General features: G+C 46.3%; 1 protein-coding gene across 1 annotated transcript in view; it reads right to left on the bottom strand.

Annotated features, from left to right (window-relative positions):
• Positions 1-26,007, bottom strand: part of SORCS3 (sortilin related VPS10 domain containing receptor 3) — a 611,532-nt gene that overhangs the window by 584,302 nt on the left and 1,223 nt on the right. The gene's annotated exons all lie outside the window — the stretch shown is intronic.

The following is a 26,007-nucleotide window of genomic DNA, read 5'->3' as shown; positions in this document are numbered from 1 at the left end:
ACAGCTTGACCTCATTTATGTGATGGAGTGACATCAGCGTACTCATATGTAAAAAACTGAGATGAAAATCTGTGGACTCGTGGGGCGCCTGGGTGGCTCAGTTGGTTAAGCATCTGATTTTGGCTCAGGTCCCGATCTCATGGCTCATGAGTTTGAGCCACATCAGGCTCTGTGCAGACAGCTCAGAGCCTGGAGCCTGCATCAGATTCTATGTCTCCCTCTCTCTCTGCTCCTCACCCGCTCATGTTGTCTCTGTCTCTCAAAAATAAATAAACGTTAAAAAAAACTGTGTACTCAGTGCATGTATTTTACACATCAATAAACACATGGGGAGAAAAGTATCTAGTAGCCCCTACCTTCTGCACTTTTATATCTGAGGATACAGAAATATGAACTGAATTCCTAAAGGTCAGAGTAACCTCCCTACCTGGTCCGTGTGTGCCTGTCAATTCACATACACATCTGACTGAATCTCCCCTCTGGTAGTACCGTGTGAAGAGAACCATTTGCTCTTGGAGGCAGAGGACCACACCTGTTTAATTTGCTCTTATAGCCATAAGGTCAGGGTCACACTTGGGAAACCATCTCTAGGACTTGAGACAGTTCTCAGAAATCAGTTCTATGCTAGGAGTTACACTTCCTGGGCCCTTTTCACCTGTGGAGACTGCAAATGATGAATAAAAATGCCAATTATCTTGATCCTTCTAATTCAAAATTTGAAACACCTAGATGTGATCTAGGGCATAGTCAAAGTTTTGCACTGAGTTCAAAAAGTGTTAACAAATTATTGGAGGAAATACAAACAGTACATTTAACCCACTAAATTATAGTTAACTTTGACAAGATAGGCACGTGGTTAAGACTTTACAGGTGTTAAAAAAAAAAAAAAAGGTTAGAGAGGGAGGGATCCAAAACATAAGAGACTCTTAAAAACTGAGAACAAACTGAGGGTTGATGGGGGGTGGGAGGGAATGGGGGGTGGGTGATGGGTATTGAGGAGAGCACCTGTTGGAATGAGCACTGGGTGTTGTATGGAAACCAATTTGACAATAAATTTCGTATTTAAAAAAAAAAGACTTTACAGGTGTATCTCAGTGAATCTAAACATCCATGCCATGAAATAGGCAATAAGATTCATGCCCATTTTGTAAATGAAGGCATTTATACCTAGAGAATCTAAGTCAATTGCTCAAGATCAGTTAGCAAGTAAACTTGCCCAACCAGGATCCAAAACCGTCTCTATCTCACTCCTAAGCCTGGGGTTTTAACTAATTCATTATATGACTCCTCATGCATCCCTTAAAAAAATAAGCCACTTACTAGTTCTGTAATGTGCCAGTCATAAATGGTCCTGATGGAATCAATAAACGGCCCCCTTATCAGTCAGATTGAGACCCTCTAGGTCCTAGAAAGAACAAGCTTAGATTGTAAGTGCATTTAATATGGTTTATTAACTAAGAACTGTACCTGTGTGCACACACATGCATACCACATGCACGTGCACATGCGCGCACACACTCACACACACACACACACACACACACACACACACACACACACACCTGTCACAGTAAAGTATAATAGCAGAGCTCCAATCAGTATGATGCTCACCTGAGATGGATAACCTGGACTTTGGAAGCCAAGTAGGGACTCATCTACCCTATATCCTAGGAAAGCAATGATGAGAACTGAACTCAAGCAGCAAATACTCCTAAAAACTCCGCAAGGTGGCACAAATGAAGAGCAGTAGGCTTTGCTAGACCCATTTATTGCCCAAGTGAGGCACAAGGATAGGAATGCCCAGAGGTGGCCCATGGCACAGCACCTACAGCTCACAGAAACCTGAAGAGCATTAAGTTACCTGCCACCATCTTACACACTAGGACCAATTCTCCTAACAGAAAATGTTGTGGGACCACATAAATACAATAGGAAATCGCAATCAGCATGAACCACACCAACAACAGCAAACAAGCTACTCAACTAAACATGACTGGTCATTTCACTTGCGAGGGGAATTCTCTCCTAATGCACACTTGTTACTTATTCGTTTATTTAGGAGCCAAAATCTGATAAGTCTATAAGAATATTTTTTAACGGTATGAAATCTAGCCAATTTTTTTTTCCTATAAAATGAGCCACTGCATTAATTTTTGCAACAGATCTTCTAGCCTTCTTGGGCAAACCAAGGATGTTTTATACCAGATGAGAGTATCTTCTCTCTCTTGAGGAGTTTACAGTCCAGAGAGAGAGAAGGAGGGGGGATTGGTAGGAAAAAACAGGATCAAGGGAGGAGGACTGGCAGGAATATATCAGAAAAAGGGAGCAGACAAATGGAGAAGCAGGGTACAGGCACAGGAAAGCAGCTAGGGAAGAGGGTCACAGTCACAGGGCCCAGAAGACAAGCTCAGGCAGGGCAGAGCCTCTATGAGCACAGTGCGTTGTGTGTTTAAGCACACACAACTAGATGCAGAGCTGTGTCCCAAATTTAATAATACACAAAAGTCAGTTCCCACTCACTCTCCAATGCCTCCTCACTGAAGCACCATGTTTATTCTCTCCATATCTCCCACAATCTTAACTATATTTTATTTGCTTAATAACTGTGTGCACACACAAAACTGTAAGCCACGTGAGGGCACAGACTTGTATGCTCCTACCTCCAACTCTCAGCTCTGCCTTTCCAGCTTTGTAACCTTAGGGAGGTTATTATTTAACCTCTCTGCTCTAATAGTTCATGAACATTTTATGAGAATCAAATGAGAAATACGTATAAAATCTAGGATAGGTCTCATTAAAAGTATTTTCCCTAATACTCAGCAAGAACAAAGAGGCCAGAACCCACATTCCGTAACCACTCTTCCTCCTTCTCTTAGGTGAGGTTTATTCTGGCAAGCCATGGTCAGACTCTCCATTCAAGGATCCAAACAGAAAAATCCTACATTCCTGCCACCAAATGGTATTTTGTTGGAATTTCATCCCCCTGGGCAGTCTCATTCCTCTTCTCTCCTCTCTCCCTCCTCCTGCCTGATGCTATGATGCCACAATCCAGTCTCTGTGACTCGGGGGATGTTTCCATGGCGACAAACAATGATGTCATAAAGGGGGGATTGTTACAGGGTTGAATGAAATCTGGCGCCAGATGCACCCTACCCCCTTATATAAGGCGGGGGGTGGGGTGGGAGACAAACCCTGTGGACACATCCCAGAAAATGGGAAACCGAATCACCCAAGGGATGGCGAGGGCTGACCAGAGGGAGAGAAAGTTCCAATCCCCTCCATACACCAACAGCCCCATTTGGAAAAGAACGGATTTAACAGACCTCACCAAGACAAGAGTCATTTTTCACCAAAGAAAATCAAAGGAACGAACAAGAGGCAATGGCTACCGGAGACTCCACCTTCTGGTCTAGGAAGACCCAAGCAGACAGTGGCTTCATCCATCAAAGCCCCAAGTGTATCAAATATTTACTGAGGCCACAGACTCTTTCCTACCAGAGCCTTAGACTGTCGTGTGCATCTGATTGCCCCAAAGACAGACCACTGGGACCTTCAGTGCAGCATGCCTTTTATCATAAAAAGTCTTAGCCAGAAAAATAGCCACTCCCAGCTTAATTCCTAGAGGAATTCAAACCACTTTGTTAAGAAAATCCCCAGAGGAGATTTTATACTAAGGAGCATCCCACAATGCTGCCTGCCATCTCTAGGTTCTCTAAAAGCAAGCCCAGCCTTGATGAAAAAAGAGTGCCTGACATCAGGGGTGTTTGGCTGGATGGCTGAAGAAAGGAGAACTTTACCCCGAATCGCAATGCTCAGATGTACAGAAGCTCCTGTTTAACTGGAAGAACCTGATCGGGTGATCATCGTCCACAGCCAGTTCCTTCTCTGACTATCTCCTGAAATTGCAGATTGAGTGAGTGCCACCAATTGTGAGTGTCAAGGAACGGGTCCTTCTCAATAAAATGTTTCCCTTGGTCCCACAGGAGGCTCTGGGTACCAATGGTTTCGACAGTGCATAGTTATTTCTTTCTCTAGGCAGCTGCTTTTCCTGAACACTCTGCTCCTGGAGAGTTTGGTCCACAGCAGTAGCTAAATACGTGTGCAGCGTGTACGTCCTCTCATGGCCTTCATCGTTATTTATGAACTAACTTCGAAGGGAAGTCATTTCCATCCAGAAAACCTGACATACGCTTTTCCATACCCACCCATGCATAGAGATAAGAAAACTGTGCTCTTTTACTATTCTGGCAAGCAGGAGGCAACGTTTTCCAGATGCCGTTATGGGCAGCCCCGAGCCATCCACTGCGTATCCCAGAAAGCCAAATGGCCCAAAGCCTCCATTCCTAAGCCACTCTCCAGTCCCCAAACATGTCACAATCTCTCATACCTCCTGACCTTGGCCCAGGCTGCCTCTTGGTAGAATGGCCCCACCCCCACCCTACCCTCACAGCCCCTTCAACCACAAGACCTGGGTCCAGGTCAAATGGCCCAGATCCTCCTCTCTAAATGCTTCCTTCTAAGAAGGAGCCCCTCCCCCTCTACTGTCCATCCCCTCCAGTATTGTGGGGGCTCCCTGAGGGCGAGGACCAGCCCCTATTCAGTTCAGTGAATACTGGACTGCATCACATGCCCTGGCATCTGCAGTAGACAGAAGCCAAGACCCTTGTGCCCTGCAAATCTTCACTGCCAGCTTCAGCTCTTCCAAAATAAAAGCTGACTTTTAAAAGTAAGTGTCGGTGACTCAAGTGACTCATTTTATGGACAAGGTCCCCTTAATAAGATGAAACAGAAGCAGTGTGGTCAACTGAGAAGGCCTGGGACCCTGGAGACCCAAACGCTGGCTATGAGCAAACTGTTTATCCTCCCAAAGCTCCAATTTTCTCATCTGTAAAAGCAAGGAACGGTGGAAGTTTGGGCTCAAAGTCCAGTTCTAACATTCTAACTCATTGAAGCAGGATGTGGCATTTTCACATCCCGAAATAGGAGCAAGTTATACTTCAAGGATGATTCCTCAAGGCACTTCCCCGCCCTCCTAGGTTGATATTGTCCCTTTCAGCCTCCCTTAAAATCCCTGTCCTGTTTACTGCTCACAGTGCGCTCCTGGCTGGGGACGGATGACAATTCCCCATGAAGGGCAGACTCTAAAACAAATGGAACCGCAGCCTAGTCAAGCTACCCTTGTTTATGCCTGGTCCCTTAAAGAGAGTCTGCCCCTCCTCTTCCCAAAAGCCTCTGAGCCTAACCTTGGCCAGGGTCCCCTCCCCCCAGCCCCCAGGTACCAGCAAAGCTTTTCCTGGGTCCACCTGAGCCTGGCTCATTCTGTTATTTTGCAAACGCCATCTCTGTGTACCTGTATATTCTGTCATTCTCCTTGTCCATGACAAATGCCTGGTATAAAAATTACCTTCAGAGATGTGTTAAGTCAGGCAGCAAACACATCCAAAGGCCTGGGGAAGGTGAGAAGGCTGGAGATTGGTGGAGATGGTCTTCATTACTGTGCATCAGGAAAATAAAAGGAGAAAGGGGAGGGGGTGGGCGAGGGGTGTCAGGGTGAAGAAAAAACTACTGGTTCATTCACCAGCAGCGTGCATGTGTTGAAAGTCTATCCTGGTTGCTCAGCAACCAAGAAAAAGCATTTCAGAGAGCAAGGGGCTAATTGGATAAATGAATTAATTAGACATTTCCGGAGTCAGGCGGTAAATGACAGCAGGCGTGGGTGGCCAGATTTTTGGGTTTTTTGTTTGTTTGTTTGTTCCCTAAAGTGTCTTCCTATCCCTACCTGAGCTTGGGTCCAGCAAATTAGGGAGCTGGAGAGTGTGGGAGCTAGGTAACAATGTGTCAGAGATGCTGTCCGGGAGGGGCAAAGCATGGAGGGCAGGCTGCCTTGGGAAGGAAGTTGCAATAAATGACCTTAGAGGTCTCTTTCAACACTAACATTGGATTGGTTTTGCCAATGCAGGGTAGGGAGGCGGGGAAAAAGGAGTAAATCCCCACCCTGGCATCCTGATGGTAACTAACAGCCGGCTTTCCCACATCGTCCTGTGGGGTTTCCCTTTGCTGTATTTAAAGCAAGCAGGTTCCCATGAAAGCCAATAGACGCGGGTTGTAGGGAGTGTGCGTGGGAAATAAGATGTTTTGTTGGTGATTGTTTTTTCCCCTTGCTCTGCTTTGCTCCCTCCCGTTGGCTTCCTTTAATTACAGCAGAACCCCACTGGTTGCTCTAATGATGGAGAGGGCCTGTGCAAGCTCACTGGTGGAAGGGAGGGAGTGGGCAGGAGGCCCTCCTGCTGGAGGGGAGGGAGGGCAACGAGGGAAGGGAAGGCAGCCAGCAGCTGCCAGCGCCCCATCTCTGGGAAGGAGAGAGCTTCTGGTTTTGCTGCTGGAAACAATCTACTGGGAGCCTCCAGGGGAGCTGCCACACCTCTCTGAGCCTTTGTTTTCCCTCCCACCAAGAAGGGAGACCGGGTTTCCTGGTGGTTGCAGAAGGATTGATGCCTCTGCTAACTGTATCTCACCCTTGCCCACAATTCCTAAGGGGTGCCCACTGCCAACAAAAATAAAGCCAGCGGGATATGCAATGCCTCCATAATCTGGCCTCACCTCATCCCTCTCTCTCCTGGTTCCCACACACACACACACACACACACACACTGTTACTTCTCACCTCTGACTCTTTATTCCTCCTGCTCCAGGCCTGGAAACACCAGAACTTCAGAACAAATGCTCAGTGAGGGCTTCTAGAGAACAGGATGGTCTCACTGGGGAAAGGTCCAGGGGTTGGAAATCCATCTCAGCCCTGGTGGGATCAGGAGGTGAACCTCACAATCCTGGGGCCTCACCCTCCTTGCTGGGAGCAGGTGGGGAAGCAGATTGAAGAGAGGCTCTCTGGCCCTGCCTGTAAGGAGCTCTGAAGTCAGCCCAGCCCACATGGGAGTTGTGGCTCTGTCAGTCAGCCGCTTGTGTGACCTGAGCCAGGAATGCAACACCTCAGTGCCTTTGTTTCCTCATCCTTACAATGAGGCTCTTAATAGCAGATACTTCAGAAAGGTTAGGATTAAATGAGATGCTGGATGCAGAGATAACAGGTCAGCCCCTGGCACACAGGGAGAATACACTAAATGTTGTCCATGGTTTTTACAAAATTGCATCATTCTAGAATGAAATAAAAGCCTATCTCCTCACCTCTACCCAGCCATTCGCTCTGGTTCTCTCAGCCCATCCCCACACCCAAACTCTACAACCCCATGATTTTCTAGGTCCTGAATATAGCAAACTCAGCGACCTGACATTTCCAAAGGGCATGTTGTTCTAGTTCATTACCTACTCTGTAGCTTATTAGCCATGTGACCCTGGCAATCTATGCAACCTCTCTTCATCACGGTTTCCTCACCTGTAAGCCCCAACTTGTAGCTTATTTGCAGAGGGAAATGAGACGGCAGGTACAACACACCCAACACCCCCTCCTGACATAGAGTAGACCCTCGGTGAATTAGATCGCCTCCCCCAAAGGCTTCATTTTGGGTGCCAATGTTGGTTTAACATTTCCATCTCTCTCTATTTACATGTACTTATCTTAGATTTCAAGTTCCCAAAAGACCAGATCAAATCTGAATTGCTCTTTACTCAGCATATGCCACAGCACTGAAGCACAGTTTGGAAGTTGCTCACAATATGTTCTGAACTACTGCAGGATGATATATATTATTTGTAAACACATAAAAGTGCCCACACCACAATGCATAGCTCATCATCATTCACCACGTATAATGACAAAAATAATAATGAATATAGGCGATAACCAGTCAACTATGGAGTATGTTTGTTTCCTATCTCAGCTGCATAGAAACAAGTCTGCCATTAAAAAAAAAGGCTTAGCAGAGGCAAAGTCCCAAGTACAAGACTGCACTGGACATACCCGGCCAGCCTGTCAGTGATCTGGCCTACGGCCCCCATGCCAAGAGAACAAGTTGAGGGTGGAAGAAGGCACAGATCTCTGGGTGCAAGAAGCGTGATTATTTTCATAAATGAAGAACATGGAATGTGAAGGGGGGATTGAAATGCAGCCCATTTCTCAGCTCTGAATATGATAAGTCTTCTCCTCACCCCCAACACCACAGCCCCCTATGGTGGAGGAAAGGAGAAGAGGGGGAGAGGTTAGGGATGGGGCAGGAGAAGGCAGGATCAAGGAACAAACTGGAAGCCCCCTTACCTGCTCAGAGGCTGACAAAGAGAATTGAGAGCAATGGGAAGTCACTGATGCATAAACAGAGTTTCTGTTTGGGCAGTGAGAAAGCTCAGGAGAGGGACAGTGGTGACGGTTCTCAGCAATGTGAGTGTAATCAATGCCACTTCAAAGTGGTTCAAATGGCAAATGTTATGTGTTATACACACACACACACATACATACGTGTGTGTGTGTGTGTGTGTGTGTGTGTGTGTGTGTGTATTTTAGAGAAAGAGAGCATGCAAGCAGGGAAAGCAGCAGAGGGGGAGAAAAAGAGAATCGTAAGCAGGCTCCACACTCAGGGAGAAACCTGAACTGTGGCTCAATCCCATGACCCTGGGATCATGACCCGAGCCAAAATCAGGAATCAGACACTCACCTGAGTGAGCCACTCAGGCGCCCCACCCCCCACTATGTTATATATATTTTTAAATCAATACATAAGATTTAAGGAGGGACAGGGGAGACAGTAGAGCTCTCCCCAATTCCCTGCCTCCTTAACCGAAAAAAACCCAGTATTAGAAGCATGGCCACCAGAGACATAGAAGTCAGCCTTTGGTCACGGCCCTCACTCTCACGTCCCAGTGGTGTTCCGAGGCTTAGGGAGGGGTCAGAAAGGAAACAAGTATCTCTGGCTAGAGGGTACCCTCCTCCTGCTGCCGCCCTCTTCCTGCTGCCAGCCCTGAAGGTGGACAAGTTAGACAAATGGGACTGGCTGAGATTTCCGGAGTCCCTACCCCTAAAATGCCTTCTGGGTGTACCATGGAAATGAAATCAGTACCTCAAAGAGATATCTGCACTCCTATGTTCTTTGCCGCATTATCCACAACATGATATTTCATCAACCTAAGTGTCCATCAAAGGACGAATGGATAAAGGAAATGTGGTATATATATATATACCCACAATGAAATACTGCCCAGCCTTAAAAAGGAAGGAAATCCTGTCATTTGTGATGATGTGGATGAACCTGGAGGACATGATGCTAACTAAGGCGGGGGAAGAAAGACAAATGCTGCGCGATCTCACATGCAGAATTTCAAAAAGTCAAATTCATACAAGGCGAGAGTAGGAAGGTTGTCAGGGGCTAGGAGGTAGGAGAAAGGGGAGAGGTTGGTAAAGAGTGCAAAGTTTCAATTATGCAGGATGAATAAGGTCTGGATATCTAATGCCCATCAGTGTGACTGTAGTTAATGATACTATATTACATACTCGAAATCTGCTAAGAGAATAGATCTTAAATGTTCTCTCCACCAAAAAAAGAAAAAGAAAGAAAAAAATATGGTAACTCTATGAGGTGATATGCTGGCTTGATTGTGGTAATCATTCCACAATGTATACATGTGTCAAAACATCACATTGTACACATTAAATATATGCAATTTGTATTCTTCAATTATACCTCAGTAAAGCTGGCGGGGGTGGGGGGGGGGGGAAGGAAATAAAATGCAAAGGCCTCAGGAAAGGGAACTGAAGCACTACAGGACTGATGTTAGAACATTTTCCCAGGGCAGGGAGAAGGAAGACAGTGGAGGGTGCTGGGCAGAGAGGAGGCAAAGAACCAGAAAGGGGAACTGAACACACTTCCCTGGTCCCTTTCTTTTCTTTACTTCACTTTGAGGCAAACACTAGCCCAGCCCCAGGCCTGAGAGTTGACACAGACTCTGGGGTGTTTCAGGTGTCCTTCTGTCTCAGAAAATTTCATCCTCTCGCCAATTGCTAAAGCCCTGCCTTATTTGCCATAAATTCACAAGAAGCAGTGGGTCCCACCCAGTTCACAAGGGATTCAGGGTGGACCTGTTAAAAGCAAGATAAACTCTCAGTTAAACACACACACACACACACACACACCCACCCACCCACCCACCCCTGAAGCTCGTTTCCCGGAAACCACACTAGTAACTTAAACCCAGAACAGGAGCCCCATAAGAACACAGAACTGAGCAGTATGGGTATGCAAGCACTTTTGCAGCCTCTTCAGAGTCACCTGCTGTTCTTCAAAGATGCTCATTCTCACCTCTTGTCATCCACACCCGTTTGGAGGGACATTTAAATAGGGGCTGGATCTGTGCTGAGATTAAAGAGAAAGGGAGGGCCATTGGTAATCTTGGCTCATCCCTCTGGACGTTGCAGGGCTTTCCTCCCCTGGACACCTATGGGCCCCTCCTCCCCCACCCTGGAGAAGGGAAATGGTGGTGTTGGACGGTGCAACTTCCCTCTGTCTGCCCTTCACACACACCCTCCGAGTAGGAAAAATGGGTCTCAGGAGCAGACCTACTATGAGATAAACAAACCACGCTTGTCTTCACGACCACTTACCATCTACAAATCACTTTCCAGTACCCTTCACCGGTAGGATGGGAACCTTGCCAAGCCTTTCAAGTTCACTAAATCCTCACAACAGCCATGTAAAAATAGGGATTATAATCCCAGTTTATAAAGGAGAGAGCTGGGTTTCAGAAAAGTAACCCGCCCAACATGATAGAGCCAGTCAGAGGAGGAGTGAGGTCCACCTGACTGACCCAAGCACAACTATGCCGCCCAGAACATCCCCTCCCCTATGTCTCCCCAAAGTCACCGAATGTATTCATTCTGCCCAAGGCTCCCTTCTGGGAGAGAAAGCCTTAGGCTGTATTGAGAACTTAATGGAAACGGAGGAGCCTCAGGGTGTTGCAGGAAGAGCACTGCACTAGGAGTCAGGGACATGGACACTGGTGTGGGTGCTGCCGCCATCTTGGTGAATTTGATCATGCCACAACCTCACCTGGCCACACTTTTCCACATCTGAAAAAGGACCTGGTTAGATCATTATTTGTTCTTTCCAGCTCCAAATACCATCTCTCCATTATTGATACTTTAAGAGGATCTTGGAGAGGATAATGTTTAACCCAAAGGGATAACTCTTGAATTGTGAAGTTTCTAGCAAAAGTAAAAACAAAAATCAGGCAGAGAATACTTCCTGCTTCCCCTCAAAAAAATCACACCACGAGTACAAGCGACTTCGCCTATGATTTAATAGCAAAGGCATTCCCCTAAATATGTTTAGAAATGTATAGTTTATAACACTCTTTCAAATATATGATTGCATTCTGATTCCTGCAACCATGAAACAGATAAGGAAACTTGAGTCTCAGTTATGGACTGACTTGGGCCATTTCATAAAGCTGGTAGATGGTGGTATGAAGGCTGGTCTTCCAATGTCCATTTAATCACAACCAAAAGGATACTCCTACATGTGCTTTGTGCATGGATCTGGAGTCCTACCATAGCATGAGCCCATCCACACCCCTAAGCTTTCATCAGCATCATCATCATTACCATCATCATCCACAATGATCTTATCTGAGGACACAACAGACACGAAGCAATGGTTGCCGAGAACAATTACTAAGGGACGCTAGTGTCATTTCAACACATACACCCAAATACCTGCCAACTCCACCTACTGGAAAGATCAGTGCTGTGTGCTCGGAGACGTGCACACACATGGCCTCCCCACCATTTTCTCTCCTCATCTCAGCTCCTGAAGAGGCACATTGATGAGTCCTTTCTTCCCAAACACGCCCCTTTTCAGCATCCCTCAGTCTGGTACCGCAACAGTCTCTTGGCTGAGACAAGAGACCATCAAGGAACCACAGGTTTTCTCTCCTGCCCACCTATGTTCAGTTACAGGGTGTGACAATGGTGTTTCACACCATATAATCAACCCTGCCCCTCCAACTCCATTTCTTAAAAAATTCATAAGTGCACACGAAAGAGAAGAAAACACAAAACAGAACCAGAGGGGCAAAAGGCAATCTTGAAATGAATTTGACTGCAAAAGCTTATGTTCCTGCAGGCATAGTAGATATTAATAATTCAACAAAATATTACAGTAATTACTATACTTTGCAAAATCACAACAGTGCACTTCAGCGCAACTCCTACCAATCTCCCTCCAACTGCAATTAATAAATAAAACACAATTCCCTATATTAAATTTGTTGTTTAAAAGCTAAATATTTTATCAGGACTAATATATTTTAAATAATCAGTCAAGACCAGAAAAATCCCTGGCCCCGCATGTCTCCCCACTTGCAGTGAAATCCCATCTTCACAGCTAGAGCAGAAACGGACTTCAACTAACAAGAATGCACTGAGTGTTAGGGCTTGAAGGCCCCCCCCACTGAGGGACCTGAGAACTGCTCGGCCCCAACACTCTGCTGCAATCTGAGCAGACTGCTGGAAAGAGTGAGAAGGAAAAAAAGGGGGAAGATTAATTCTTTTGGACCATGAATTCTGACCTACCTCACTGGGTTCCGGGAAAAGCCATGAATTACAAAAAGAGGTGAGGGACAGGAAAGCACCACAGACACACCTAAGTATAGCCCTGAGCATGTATGAGGCTAATGACCTTGAAATACAGGTGAGCCTCCCTTTACACTCTAGTTATGTTCCCACAAATTTGTTACACCCAATCTATCAAGTTCTGTTGACTTTACCTGCTGTATCAGTTAACTTCTGCTGCAAAAATGCTGGGGAACAAACCACTCAAATCTCAATCACTTATTCTCACAAGAATCATTTATGCTCATAAATATATAGGGCAGCTGGAGGTTGGCTGACTCAACTGCGCTCAGCTGGGTAGGGCTGCTCTTGGCTGGGCCAGGCTGGTGTAGGCTAGGCTTGGCTGCACATGACCTGTCCTCTCTCCCAGGACCAGCAAGTTGGCCTGGGCATGTTTCCTCATGCAGAGGCACAAGAAAGCAGGTGGATGCCTGATGCCTCTTGCTAACTAAGCTTAGAACTGGCACTTCTTCTATTGACCAAAGTGCGTCACAAGGCCAAACCCAAAGTTAGGAGGTGGAGAAGAAATGCCCCACCCCCAGAGAAAGGGTACTACCAGGGCCCAGTACAAAAGGGGTTATAGAGAGGGGCGAGGAATTATATAGAGAAACCAACAATACAGTCAACTACACCTGCTAAGTACTTCTTCAGCTGGCTTCTCCTCACCCACCTCCACTGCCACCACCCAAGCCATCACTCTCTCTAGCTACAGCGACAGTCTGGTCTCCTTTCCCCCATCTAACCCATAGGGTGATCAGAGTGGTTTTGTTTAATGCACATTTAATTAAATGACTCTCCTACTTTAAACCCTCCCAATGGCTTACCCCTTTGCTCTTAAGATGGAGAATAAACTCCTCCCCCTGGATCCATAAGGCCCTACCCATCCCTGCCTGTCCAGCTTTGTCTCTTGCCAGCCTCCAGCCCACAAACCCTCTTCTCTCTGTCCTTCTCTCTGTCCACTTCAGATACTTTCTTCCCTCATGTCTCAGAAGCTATGTGCCCAGAACACTCTGCCCTCTCCTCTTCACCTAATTAACCCTGTGCATATTTGAGATCTCAGCTCATCTGTTTCTGCCTCTCTGCCCTCTCCAAGTTAAATGTGCCTAGTGTAATCTTTGATAATGTCATGAACCTCTCTTTCAGAGCACTGATCACCATTATATACTCAGAGCCCAGCAGGGCCTGGCATCTAGCAGGTACTCCAAAAATATTTGTCGAATATTGATGACGTTTTCAAAAGCTATCTTACATTTTTTAAAATGACAAATAGCTAAAACTATTTTTTTGGCTGAGTTTTCTATTAAAAGTATTCAGATAATAAGCATCTATGGCAAACTGCTCTGTAGAGTTTAATCCCTCACACCATGCTGCTAATTTTGTATAAATCTGGTTGTAATGCATCAGGTCTCCTTAAAGGGTTGTGCATCAGTGACCTGAGCAAAGCCAAGGTGGCCCATGCTAGACACCTCCTTCCCTTACTCTCATTAGTCCTGAGTAGGAGAGGGATACATATAATCCCCAAATAGCAAAGATGCAAAACGAGCAAGTACGCTAAGTACTTCAAGACCCAAGGGAAATTTTTTTTGACCCTAGACTTCCATGTCCAGATGAACCACAAGCCAATGCGAAAGGCAAATAAATTTTAGACATAAATTTATCATAATTTTAGACCATATAATTTATCATCCAAGCCAGGATTTCTTGAGAATTAAAAGCAATATATCAATATTTATGTCAGGACACAGAAATAATCCAGGACATTCTCATGCCCTCTCTACAAAAAAAAAAAAAAAAAAAAAAAAAAAAAAAAAAAAAAAAACTGGAGCATAAACCACAGAAAAATGAAAATCATCCCAAAAAAGAGGAATGGAGCCACTCCCCATCCCCCAAAAAACCCAGAAGTATGAACCCAGGAGTAGAATAAATAGAAATAGTAAGATAAGAACAGGAAGACAGACCTAGAAAGAAATCAGTACAAATAAGAATATCCAATAATATAGTTAAGAAGCTGGAGTATCTTGGCACAATGGTGAAGAAACAGATGTTTCTTCTCTCTGTGAGGATGATAAAACAATTAGAAACTCAAGAAAAAAAACCAAAGAGCAGTACAAGAAGGTTACAGCCCAAACTACTATGGCAGAATTCTGAGCAACTGTCACAGCATAAAATAATCTACCCAATCTTTACTTCTTATCATGTCACACAGATTTAGTCATGAGTATTGTCAACCATAATACTTTGTTGTAGATAATAAAAACAAGCGTAATATTCTGAACATTTTATTAGTTTCATTCACTGTGCTCTAGGTTACATCCAATGTATTTCCTAAGCACCTTCCGTTGTTCTCTGTTCCTAACATTTTCCTAATGTGTGTTTCCCACACACAAGACTATACACTTTGGGGGTGTCCAGTCTGCACCACTAGGCAGTATAGCAGATGCTCCCCAAATACTTCATATTATCTGAAAAGAATGAGGCCAGGCAATCAATACAGGTCAAGTCCTGGAACAAATGTTTTTTTAAAGTCCCAAATTACACTCCCATCTGAGAATTTTATTATATCAGATGTGACTTGAAATAAATTGTACATCGTGCCTGAAATAAGAAGCATGAGGTTTTTAACGCCATGGTATGTATGTGTGCTAATGGAAGGGTTTCGTTTGTGCTGGGCGAAGGCAAAACAAGGCGGCTGTTGGACATGGTCTCAAATCTATTGTGGAAGGACCTCCAGCCACTTAAAGCATAAAAGGAGAGGTAAGGTAAACTAACACCATGAGTTCATACCGCCCCTGTTCACATTGCTTTGAGAACCATTCTTTTTAAAATGCTTCCAGGTGCGTTATGTCCTTACTTAACTGTGACAGAAAGGGAGCCAATGGGATTGTCCCCATTTCACACATAAGGAAATGACTGACCTAGTATCACATCTAGTTTATGCTGAGATGGGCCTGTATCAATTTATGCAGCTCATCCATTCCATAGATAAAGAAATTGAATCCAAGAATATTCAATAACTTTAGGAGCATCACACTAAGCAAAGAAATGAATGAAAAAATAAATGAACAAATGAATGCACCTCTGCTTGGGGAAGACCAAATTTATGCATGCTTGAAAGAAGCGTTTTTCAGTATTTTTACCAGCATCTTAGACACTCTCCTTACTAATGTACCCATTAAAAAACAACAACTCTCATTCATAGACATATACTGAAGAGTTTTCATCCCCTTACACCTAAGAATGGTGGCCGGCTAAAAGCAGTTACTGTACGTGAGTCAGAAACCCAAATCCACAGATCTCAGCTCCCAGGCCAATATTCTTCCCATCCTATTATGATGCTTCTCACTGATGAGATCTTAGAAAGAAAGATACTAATGGGAAGCTAACTGCTCCCTGCCCAAATCCTGACAAAGTCTAAGAAAAAGAGGAATTGCACCCACTCCCAGGTAGGACATCATCTGCCAGCAGGTAGAGGTCAAAATTTTAGGGAGCCTCTGTTTTATGTATTATGAAGAACAACCACAGGTCCTAAGTGAGGTGGGGCTGCTTAGCCTTGAGAAATGACAGTGAACACTAATTTGGAGGTGTGTGTCCCCTTCTCAAATCCCCAGCACCATGTTCCTGCTACTCAGTATAAACCTGGAGTGGGATCCTTTCTTTTGGAAGGTGCCAACTCCAAGGAGGACCTCTCAGAAGTGGGGGCAGTGACTTCATCCCCCTCCCCACACCCAATATGGACTATGGGAGGCCCCAGAACAGGCTTTTAAAAGAGTAGGAGGAAAATTCCTGGCTTGGTGTGATGGTTAATTTTATGTGTCAATTTGACTGGGCCACAGGGTACCCAGATATTTGGTCAAACATTACTCTGTGTATGTCTGCGAGGATGTTTCTGGATGAGATTAATATTTGAATCAGTGGACTGAGTAAAGCACATTGTCCTCCCAGTGTGAGTGCCCTCATCCAAGCCAGGAAGGGCGGATTAGAACAAAAAGACTGAGTGAGAAATAATTCTTTCTCTTTGCCTGACTATCTTCAAGCTGGGACACTGGTCTTCTCTTGCCCTCAGACTCAGACTGGAACTACAGCTGGGTCTCCAGCTTCACAACTACAGATTTAAGACTTCTCAGCCCCATTTATAGTGTCTGTCTATTCCTCATAATAACTTCCTTTAGATACACATACATATACACATAGACACACATACATATGTACATATACATACACATACGTAGATATAGACATACATGCACGTACATTCACATGCACATACACACATACATATATATATATGTAGGTACATATGTATACATATACATATCTATGTAGGTAGGTATGTATACATATACATATACGTATACATGTATGTATGTACATATACTTATATACACACAAAGAGATTTACAATGAGGGGTGTGTGTATGCACACACACATACTGGATATATATCGGATGTATATATCCTATTGCTTCTCTTTCTCTAGAGAGCCCAGACTAACACACTAAGTCAGGCCAGCATGCAGAGAAACAACAAGTGCCAAGGGGATATGGGCAGAGAACCAATAGATCTGCCTAAATGGACAGATACTCAACCTACCCCATTTCCTGCCTAGGCGAATAATAACATTCTTAACCAACATGATAGCCTTCAATGCTAGACCCTTTATACTATAGCATACTTTAGACCCACGCCGTCTCTAAGATTACCAACAACCTGTAGGTTCACTATTATCCCACTTTTACAGCCAGTGAAACTGAGGCTCAGACGTCCGTTCAAAGTCGCTGCTGCTTGGGCATCTTCTCATAACCCAATAGACATTTCAGAGTTTTGAGAAACCTTCCAGTCAAAACTTCACTTTCAAGTATGAGTAACACTGACAGCAGCACAGTGATATGAGCAACTCTTTTGCCTCTAAAAATAGCTTCCTCTACCTACCACCACCCTGGAAAACAAATTTCTCTGCATCTCCAGTTTTATGGTCTCGAAACTCTTATTGTAGCAAGTTCCTCCACTACATGTAATCACATTCAGATATGGCAGCTTGAGCTACTTTTCTAGCCCTGAAAAAAAATGTTCAGTTCAGTAATTGTTCCCCATCTCCCACTGAGAACAGATTTTAAGAAGAAAAAGTTCATTTCTGATGCAGCAGTGTAATCTTTAACCTGACTCTAACCATCTGGAAGAGAAACTGCATACCTCACCATAGATGCCAAAAAGACTTGGAAAGCCCTGAATCAGGCATGTGGGATCTCAGCACCAGCGAGAGGGAGCAGAGATGTTCAGGGGTGAGCCTAGGCCCAGGGGCAACAAGAAGAGGCCTTCCCTCAGCCCTAAGACACTCATTCTTTACCCAGGCAGTTCTAAGTATTTAAGAAAGTGTTTATTACATTCAACTCAGTAAGCTTCTACTGACCATGCACCATGCACAGGAAGTGAAGGGACACAAAGGCAGAAAATGCAGAAGAGATAGGGCAACCAAGCCTAAGTATCACTTCCTGCTGATTTTTACTTCTAGAGTCTTAGCTGGGTCATTAACGGGTTGAATGGACTGCAGGACGGACGTAATGTATTTGAACAAAACACCCATTTCCTTTTTCTGCAGGAAGAGGCTGATCAACCTCCCTGCCCCCCACACCCCCCAGGACTGAAGTGCCCTGTTGCCAATCAATATCCATCTAGGGGTCACCAAACATCCCCACACACAATTCACCTGCAGAGTGCTGTTTCTCCTCTTCTCTCCTTTGGAACGATTCCTTGTGCAGCATTTTTTTTTATTATTTCATCCTATTTATTTTCACTTCTTTCCCAGGGCAACACTCCCTCTAGTGTCTGTGTAGGGATCTCAGGTTCTACTCTTGGTGCAGAGGGTGCAAGCAAAAAGGGAATACAAGCCTGTATCTCGATGAGGATAAATCACTACAAAATTAATAGTGGGTTTGGCCAGGGTGATAATTCTTGGAAAGAGGCTGCAGATATTCTGCAGATAGTTCTAGTCATGGGTATTCCCATTTTACACTAGGCACGAAGCAGAGAGAGCTGGGAGATCAAGAGGAGAAGCACAGCTGGAACCTCAACGTCCGACCCATGGCTTCCATGTAGAAAAGTCTTCGGCACTACATTACAGGTTCCACTTGCCGCCCAGCCCCAGCAGCCCACTGTTCTCCTACTTCCCTGAATGACACATTCCACTAACTCACTTCCTTCAAGAAGTCTTCCGAGATTAGCTGTGAAGCATAATTATGGGTGCCCAAGCCAAGAGAAGCTATTCTCTACCTTGCTGGATGCCTTCCTTAAGGCTTCAATGGAATCCCCCCCAAAAAATGTCCCACATAAAAGCTGTTAATTAGTGTAATCTTTAACCTGGTTCTAACTATCTGATTCTAACCACTTCTATTACAAATTCTGAGTAGGAATTTCAAGGTCCCCAGTCATTCCCTCCTGTCTTTTTCACTATCTCAGCACAACACAGAAGAGAGATATCGCAAAGGCTCATCTGGCCAAGGATAGGAGGTGCCTGACAGGAGCATCTCCCTGAGGGTTCTGGCCAAAGCTTTTGCCATTAGCTCATTGGAAAACTTGGAGCAAGTACGTCCTTCCTCTGCTTCAATGTTTCCATCTGAAAGCGAAGGGAAAGCCCTTTCCAATATAAAAATAACAACTAAAGCAACTAAGGTATCCGCAGGGCTTGCCACAGGTCCAGCACTTCTTTTAAGCACTTTGCCACGTACGTTATCTCATTAATCCTTACAGCAGCCCAGTGTGAACGGTACTATTTTCACCACTCTCTTCTAATAAATGTACAAATAGCGAAGAAAGTATAACAACTTGTCCAAGGTCACAAGGCTATTAAGGACAGAGGCACGATTTAAAGCCAGGCACCCGGTTCCAGAACCCATGCTCCTAACTATTTACTATACGGCTGTCCCCAATAATCTCTGAAGAAGGCTATGTTCAGGATGGATACACTCCACAAGCATGAATTCACACCCAGACCAAACAATTCCACAATCCACACCCTAACAGGATCCTTGATTTCCCTATATGGCTCTATTTCCAGTTTTTCCCCTAAACTAGGTGCCGGTGTGTGCCAAGTGACAGGCCCCTGCTTAGCAGCGGGCAGTTTTACTGGCCAACCGTCCTGTATGGCTGGCCCCACTGTGCTCCAGGGCCCTCTCATCTCAACCCACTAGGGATGCTTTCCTCTACTCCCCAGCAAGGAGTTAATGGCAGAAAGCTGTCTGTGCAATCCTGAAGTTCTTAGACTCCATTACTTTTTCCAAATTTACTACAACACATTTATTAGCATACTATAAAGAAAAGCATTTCCATAAATAATTAAACCCAAACTACACTGATCAAAATAAATGAGCAAAATGTTCCTGGTGATGCAACCAGGCCTGATTCACTAACTCGAATAATGAGGTGACTCACAAGAGGCCCCCATTAACAACGGTTAGTAAGACACAGATTGTCCAACATTGAGGAGGTTGGTATTTATCGTCTGCAGATACCTCACTGGGTGGGCAGGGTGGATGTAGAACACAGCCAGGGAACCAGAGGAGGAACCAGAGTAGCCTCTTTGGTTAGCCTCGTGTATATTCATCCTAGGCCTCAGTCTGTCCTACCTATAAAATGGGCAGCATCCTACCTCCCCTGAGTGAAAATGCATAATCCTCTTGGACACAAAATGGTCTGTAAGCCCAAGGAGAAACCTGGGAATGAGTAGGGGATGGCTACACAGAGAAAAGGAACAGGAGAGAGTCCAGATCATAGGATGCCACGTTTCTGTCTGAGCCTCACATCCCTCATCTCTATGCTGAGCGATACGATGAAAACAGTTGCCACATGCCCTTCCTGCCTTGACATCCTATGAGTCTCAATGCCGTAGTATCTCTCAAGTGACCCTCTCTCCCCTGAGCTCACAGCCTGAAACAACTGCTTAACAATTAACCACGTATCATCCCCATGGCTTCTATCTTGCTGTCATGTGTTATTTAACTTTACAGAACAGCAGTCTCATATCCAAAGCATGTTGGAAGGACCTTGAGGCAAATGCTGTCTTATCCTTATTTGGCTCTCCCTCCATCCCACCCCTACCAATCCCATGGTGCCCAGAACACTGCCACACACAGAGGAAACACACAGCAAGCGGTCGACTACCTTCCGTGAGTCCATCTGATCTCTGAAGTCCAAAAGGAAGAAGCCAGGTTGTTGCCTAGCTCCTATCTCCATCTTCTTACTAAGTGGGGTAGAGATGCCTCCAAATCTGGTGTCAAAAGTCACATATGAAGTAATAAAGCAGCTATATTAACTCAGTGCTATTAACAGTGTCAGCCCGTCCTCCCCACACAGCTAAGGCGCCTTCCAGCTCTGGGTGTAAGTTCAGTAAGTATGTACTGAGCTGTGTGACAAGCACTGCATGCCACACAACACAAGAAGAAAAACAACACTCACGCTGAGGGGTGGGGGAGGTGCTGTTGTAATTATTTCCTCCTTCATCTCTTACCTTGAAAACACTTACAAAACCATACAAGATTAAAATAAATGAGTACTAAACCCGTGATCAAATGTGTGATGCAGTCTTTGACATTCTATAAACAATTAGGAAAAAGGGAAACAAATGCTTTCAAGGAAAGTCACTGCATTTGAATCTTGAGCAGAGCTGTAAATAACAGGTGCATTTCAACAGAGGAAGAAGGATACCATAAGTGGAGAAGACCTCAAGAGCAAAGGCTCAGAGTGGAGAAGGGGCTTGGGGCAATGAAGGGGCTCCCTTGGCTAGAGTGAAGGAATCCATCAGGGAACAGAGAAGTGGAAAAGTAGAGCCAGGACATACACAGTGAAGGGCCCCAAATGCCAGGTTAAAGGACTCTGGATCTGAATGCAAGCAGGTGAAGGCATTTGAGCCAGAACGTAGACATACTGGATGAAATACCGCTGGTTATCATCGCTGCCAAGTTTGAAAAACAAAACCTGGGAAAGAAATCACTGATATCCCAAAGGACAAGGACTTCTAATTCCTTCACAGCTTCTGCTCAATAAGACTTGAGGCTGTCACCCTTCACCCACTTGGTCAAACACGGCTGAGTCCCTCCTGCATGTGAGACGGAGCTCTCCCATCTCCACTCACTGCCAGCAAAACCAGAGCACCATCCAGACCCTTCTCTCGGTCACTCCCCATACCTGGGGGTAAGGATGGTTACCAACTTCCACCCATCCCCCAGTGTCCATTCCACTTACCCAAGGTGGCCCGCTGACACTACACTCTCTCTTCTCTGCCTCCAACTTCATTAGATCGCTTTCCTCCCAAACTCTCTGAAAAATCATCCTTCGACATTTTCCCTCTATAAGAAAAGTGCCTCAAGCCTGCCAAGAGGCCAAAGAAAGCAGGAAATCAACAGGTGAGTCAAGCCAGCAGGCCTCAGGTGCACCTAGCCTTGGATAAACCCGGCCTTCAGAGGTATCTTCCTATCTCAGCCTGTCTGGGGTTGTCGCACCCCCTCTGCTCCTTATGGGATGAATCAGAGCCCACATATCATCCAGTTCCAAAATTCCCCAGTGACAATAATAGATTTACGCAGGCCAAGGAAAAAGCAGTTCTCCCTTCTGCCCTGAGCCTTCTTGCCACTGGAGCTACAACCCTCCACTACCCCCCCCACCCCCACCCCCACCCCCACCCCCATGGCTGCTTCTCTTAAATCCAACACAATTGGAGAAGCCACTTCCCAGCACTTCTTTGCCAACTACAAAGCAAGTTCCAACCACTGCATTTCTGCAATCATTAAATCAGGCCTCCCAATTAAGGAGTTTGCAAATTCTGCTCACCTTGGAAATCACTGCAGGATCTGAGAAGCAAATCACACCCTGTAACCCAGCCATCAGAGGAAATGCAGAGCAGACAAATAGAGACAAACAGCCTGTGTCCAGCCCCCTCCTCTCTCCACCCCACCCCCAACCCCAGGCGGACAATGACCAGGAGCAATTAGGGCTGTGATGTCCCACAGCACTTCCCAGCTCCAGCTCAAAGGAGAGGTTCCCCTTGTAATATTAATTAAAAACAGATTCTTTTTGGCAACCCCCTGAGGAACAGCTTCTGTGGCAGGCTTCTTTATTAAGCCTCTGAGAAGGCAAAATGCATTAAGATATTGTGACACAAGGTTCGTGAGCAGGGATGATGAAGGCAAGACAATCCAGCCAAAAGCTATTTGAAAAATCTGTTTGAGAGCCACAATTAGCTGCTCCAGTGAGTGAAATACAATTAATCTGATCAAAGCTGTCACTATTTTGCACATTAGGAGTAAATATTTTAGAACACAGTCCAGCTGAATTAGTTAAAGGTATGAAATCCCGCCTGGAAAACATCTGTGTGTTCCACCTCCTCACGGGCTCAGGGATGGGTTATCTGGCGGCACCTGGAGTTACCAGCATCCCCTGCTTCTCGACACCCCTGCTTCTGCACCAATGTGCAGTGTTGGGCACATTAACTGAAAACTATCTGACAAGTCACTTCAACCAGACACGCTGCAGGGGCAGCAGGCTGCAAGTCGCTGCCACTGCCAGTGAGCTGCTGGAAAGGAATGGGGGTCATCCAAGGGAGAATACAAGGTTCCCACCTTGGCAACACGCACGGGGGATCCCCATGCGGGGTTACTCCAAAGAGGAGGGGGCACAGAGAAGTGAACTGTGGCCTTTACAACCTTCCAGTCTCCAGAGCCTTTTGCCAATCCAATGAGCAAGCAGGAGGCACCTTCCTGCATTTGAAGGAGAAGGGCAGAATGATGTGTTTTTCTGTTTCCCTGCAAGCTGTGGGGATGGAGCTCCCTCCGGGTGTTTGTGACACACTGTCTTAGCCATTAATCACCAGGAATCCAGCTGGAGACTGCTGGAGATAGGGTGGCAAATCTCCCTCCAGTGTGGAGGCTCCAAGTCCAAGTCCACTCACCTCTCGCCAGGAACACCTGGCAGGGTAGTAAGGGTCAGAGGGAGACCCAGACTCCAGCCCTTCTTGACACCTTCTAGTTTAAGCCTGCTGGGCACTTCCTCCTTTGTCCCCCAAGCCAACTGAGCACAGTCCTTGAACCAAAGTGGACACATGACCCAAGCCCTGGACAGGGATCTCCTCTGCCCCCGAGTCCCTGGGCACACCTGGACAAATGGAGTGGAGCATGTCCAGTTATGCCTGCCTGACATCCTGCCAAGTGTCAGACTGGAGTTTGATCTCAGTTACATGGGGTGACTGAAAACCCTCCCCAAAAGGGAATTCATATCAAGTAATGAGGTCCACCAAAGGCACTTGCAAGGAGAGCAGAAACCCCAGTTCACACTTAAACTGCTAGTCTTCCCAGAAAAGGATGTGTTTAATACTTCGGGTATCAGAGGCAAGATGGAACTCTCTTTTCATGTCAAAAGAGCCTGGTGCTAGGATATCTCCCTCCACTTTGAAACCAATGATGAGGGACGCTTCCAGAAACTTCCATCATCCCACTCATCCCTCACCCTGACTTTTATGTAGAGCATCTTCTTTTATTGCCTTCAGGAAATTGGGGGGGGGGGGGTAGTTGAAGAAACCAGCCTGGTAATGTTGCAGAAGCTAGTTTCCCAGTTTCTCTTAGAGGGCTTGTTTCCTTAGAGTCTCTCAAAGAGAGGGCCATGTTAACATACTTCCCCTCTTCCCTCAGAGCAGCACAGATCTGATACTCAGTGAAGCCTTTCTCACTAATACTGCCTACACAGCATGGTCAGAAGAGGCAGGTCCAGCCCAGGAGCTAAAGAGGCAGTCCCCCTCTCCACTAGAAAGAAAGGACAGGATGGGGTCCCTGCACCCACGTGTGTTGCCTCATCCTTTCTTGGACAGTTAAGACTGGCCAAGAACACAACCAACAAGCATCCCGTGGGCTCTTTGTGGACTGCCTGAATCTCATTGCTGTCACTAAGGGCTCCAGGGCCAACTGGTCCATTCCCCAGGTGCTTCTGCCCCTCGTTCAACTATGAGCCATTTGCCCAGGGGGCACAGGGCTAGACTTGCCCCCTCACTTCCCCTGCTGCACAACGGCACTGAAGACAGGCAGATGTAACTACCATTTGCAAAAAAGTGGTCGCTCTCAAATTCCATCTTCAGGGGACAAGTCAACACACACAAAAAAACGATCCTTCAAGTAAAAGCAGAGACATAAGAAACGCTTTAGGCATTGTGAATTTATACCGTCCAAATGTGGCAGTAATATAGTCATAGATAATGTGAGGACAGCACCTCCTCCTTCTCCCAGAGATACATTTACTTCCACACATCCTGTTCATCCTCCTCACTGAGTGTGAACATGAACGAACACACACACACACACACACACACACACACACACTTCCTCATTATCAAACTAAAATGAAGTTGAGAGTCACACTCCCTGCTGTCAGAGAATTACCTCTCTCTCCCCCTCTCCCCCTCTCCCTCTGGAGATTTCCAAGTCTTCAATCACCCAGCCCTGACAAGGCCTGCTGTGCCCACCCCCTATGCCCAGAGTTGCACACTCCGAAGCTACGGGGGTCTTCACCAGAGGCAGATGAAGCCAGACACCGCGCCGCTGGGGAGTCGGACCGCGCAAATCCTCCCAACCCAGCATCCGTACCCAGGCTGGGCTGCGCGTGTCATGGAGAACCAGGAAACCTGTTTTGGGCAGCGTGGACATGCTGCACTCTGCGGACTCCCCGCTTTCCTGTTCCTTCTCACCCCTGTGACACCCTAGAGCCCCTTTAAAATAAGACTAAAATTTCCCAGGAAATCTTTAATGCCAGCCGTAAAGAGAGGCATGAAGGGGAGGGGAGGAGCTTTCCCATCAAATGAGTTCCCCAAAGCTGCCTATACAGACATTCATCACCCTCCAGACTCTGCCTAACGCCGGGCTCTGATTTTATCCGGAGAGCCAGAGAAGCGGAAAGGATTTTTCCCAAACTGGCTGAAAGTGGGGGCCGTGGACAGGAGGGGAGAGGGGGTAGATCGCGGGAAGCCGCCCCCCATCCACCGGAGAGCGCGTCCCCCTCCGTTTCCTGGCTTGGCCGCAAGGCGCTGGGCCCGGGCGGGCGGCGGGGATCGGGAGCCCCTCCGAGCGCGCTCTGTGGGTTGCAGCAGCTGCCCGGGGCCGCTCGAGCTCCAAGCCCGACGCAGGGCCGTCAGCGCCCGGGCCGCTGGAGTGGAAACTCAAGGGCGCCACCTGTCGGTGCCGCTGCTCTCAGGGGAACCTGGCAGCGGGGAGAAAGGGGTGGAGAGGTGCGCGTAAAGCACCGGGTCCCAACTCCACTCCGGGGGCCGATTGTGATGCGGGACGCAGCAGCCGAGGCGAGTGTTTTGCTCAGAGACTTAGGTGTGCCTGTGCATGCGTAAGGGTGAGGGGTGCGGAAAGGGTGTTGAATTTCACTGCACGCTTTAAACTTTTTTACTGCCTCTCCTATAGCTTTCCAGGCAGCTGCCT

The sequence above is a fragment of the Lynx rufus genome, unplaced genomic scaffold (assembly GCF_022079265.1).
Source record: "Lynx rufus isolate CCGP_SWC_20201006 ecotype Redwood Valley unplaced genomic scaffold, mLynRuf1.p SCAF_11, whole genome shotgun sequence".
Taxonomy (NCBI): domain Eukaryota; kingdom Metazoa; phylum Chordata; class Mammalia; order Carnivora; family Felidae; genus Lynx; species Lynx rufus.
Note: the sequence above shows the minus strand (reverse complement) of the source record. Positions and strands in the feature narration are given on the sequence as shown.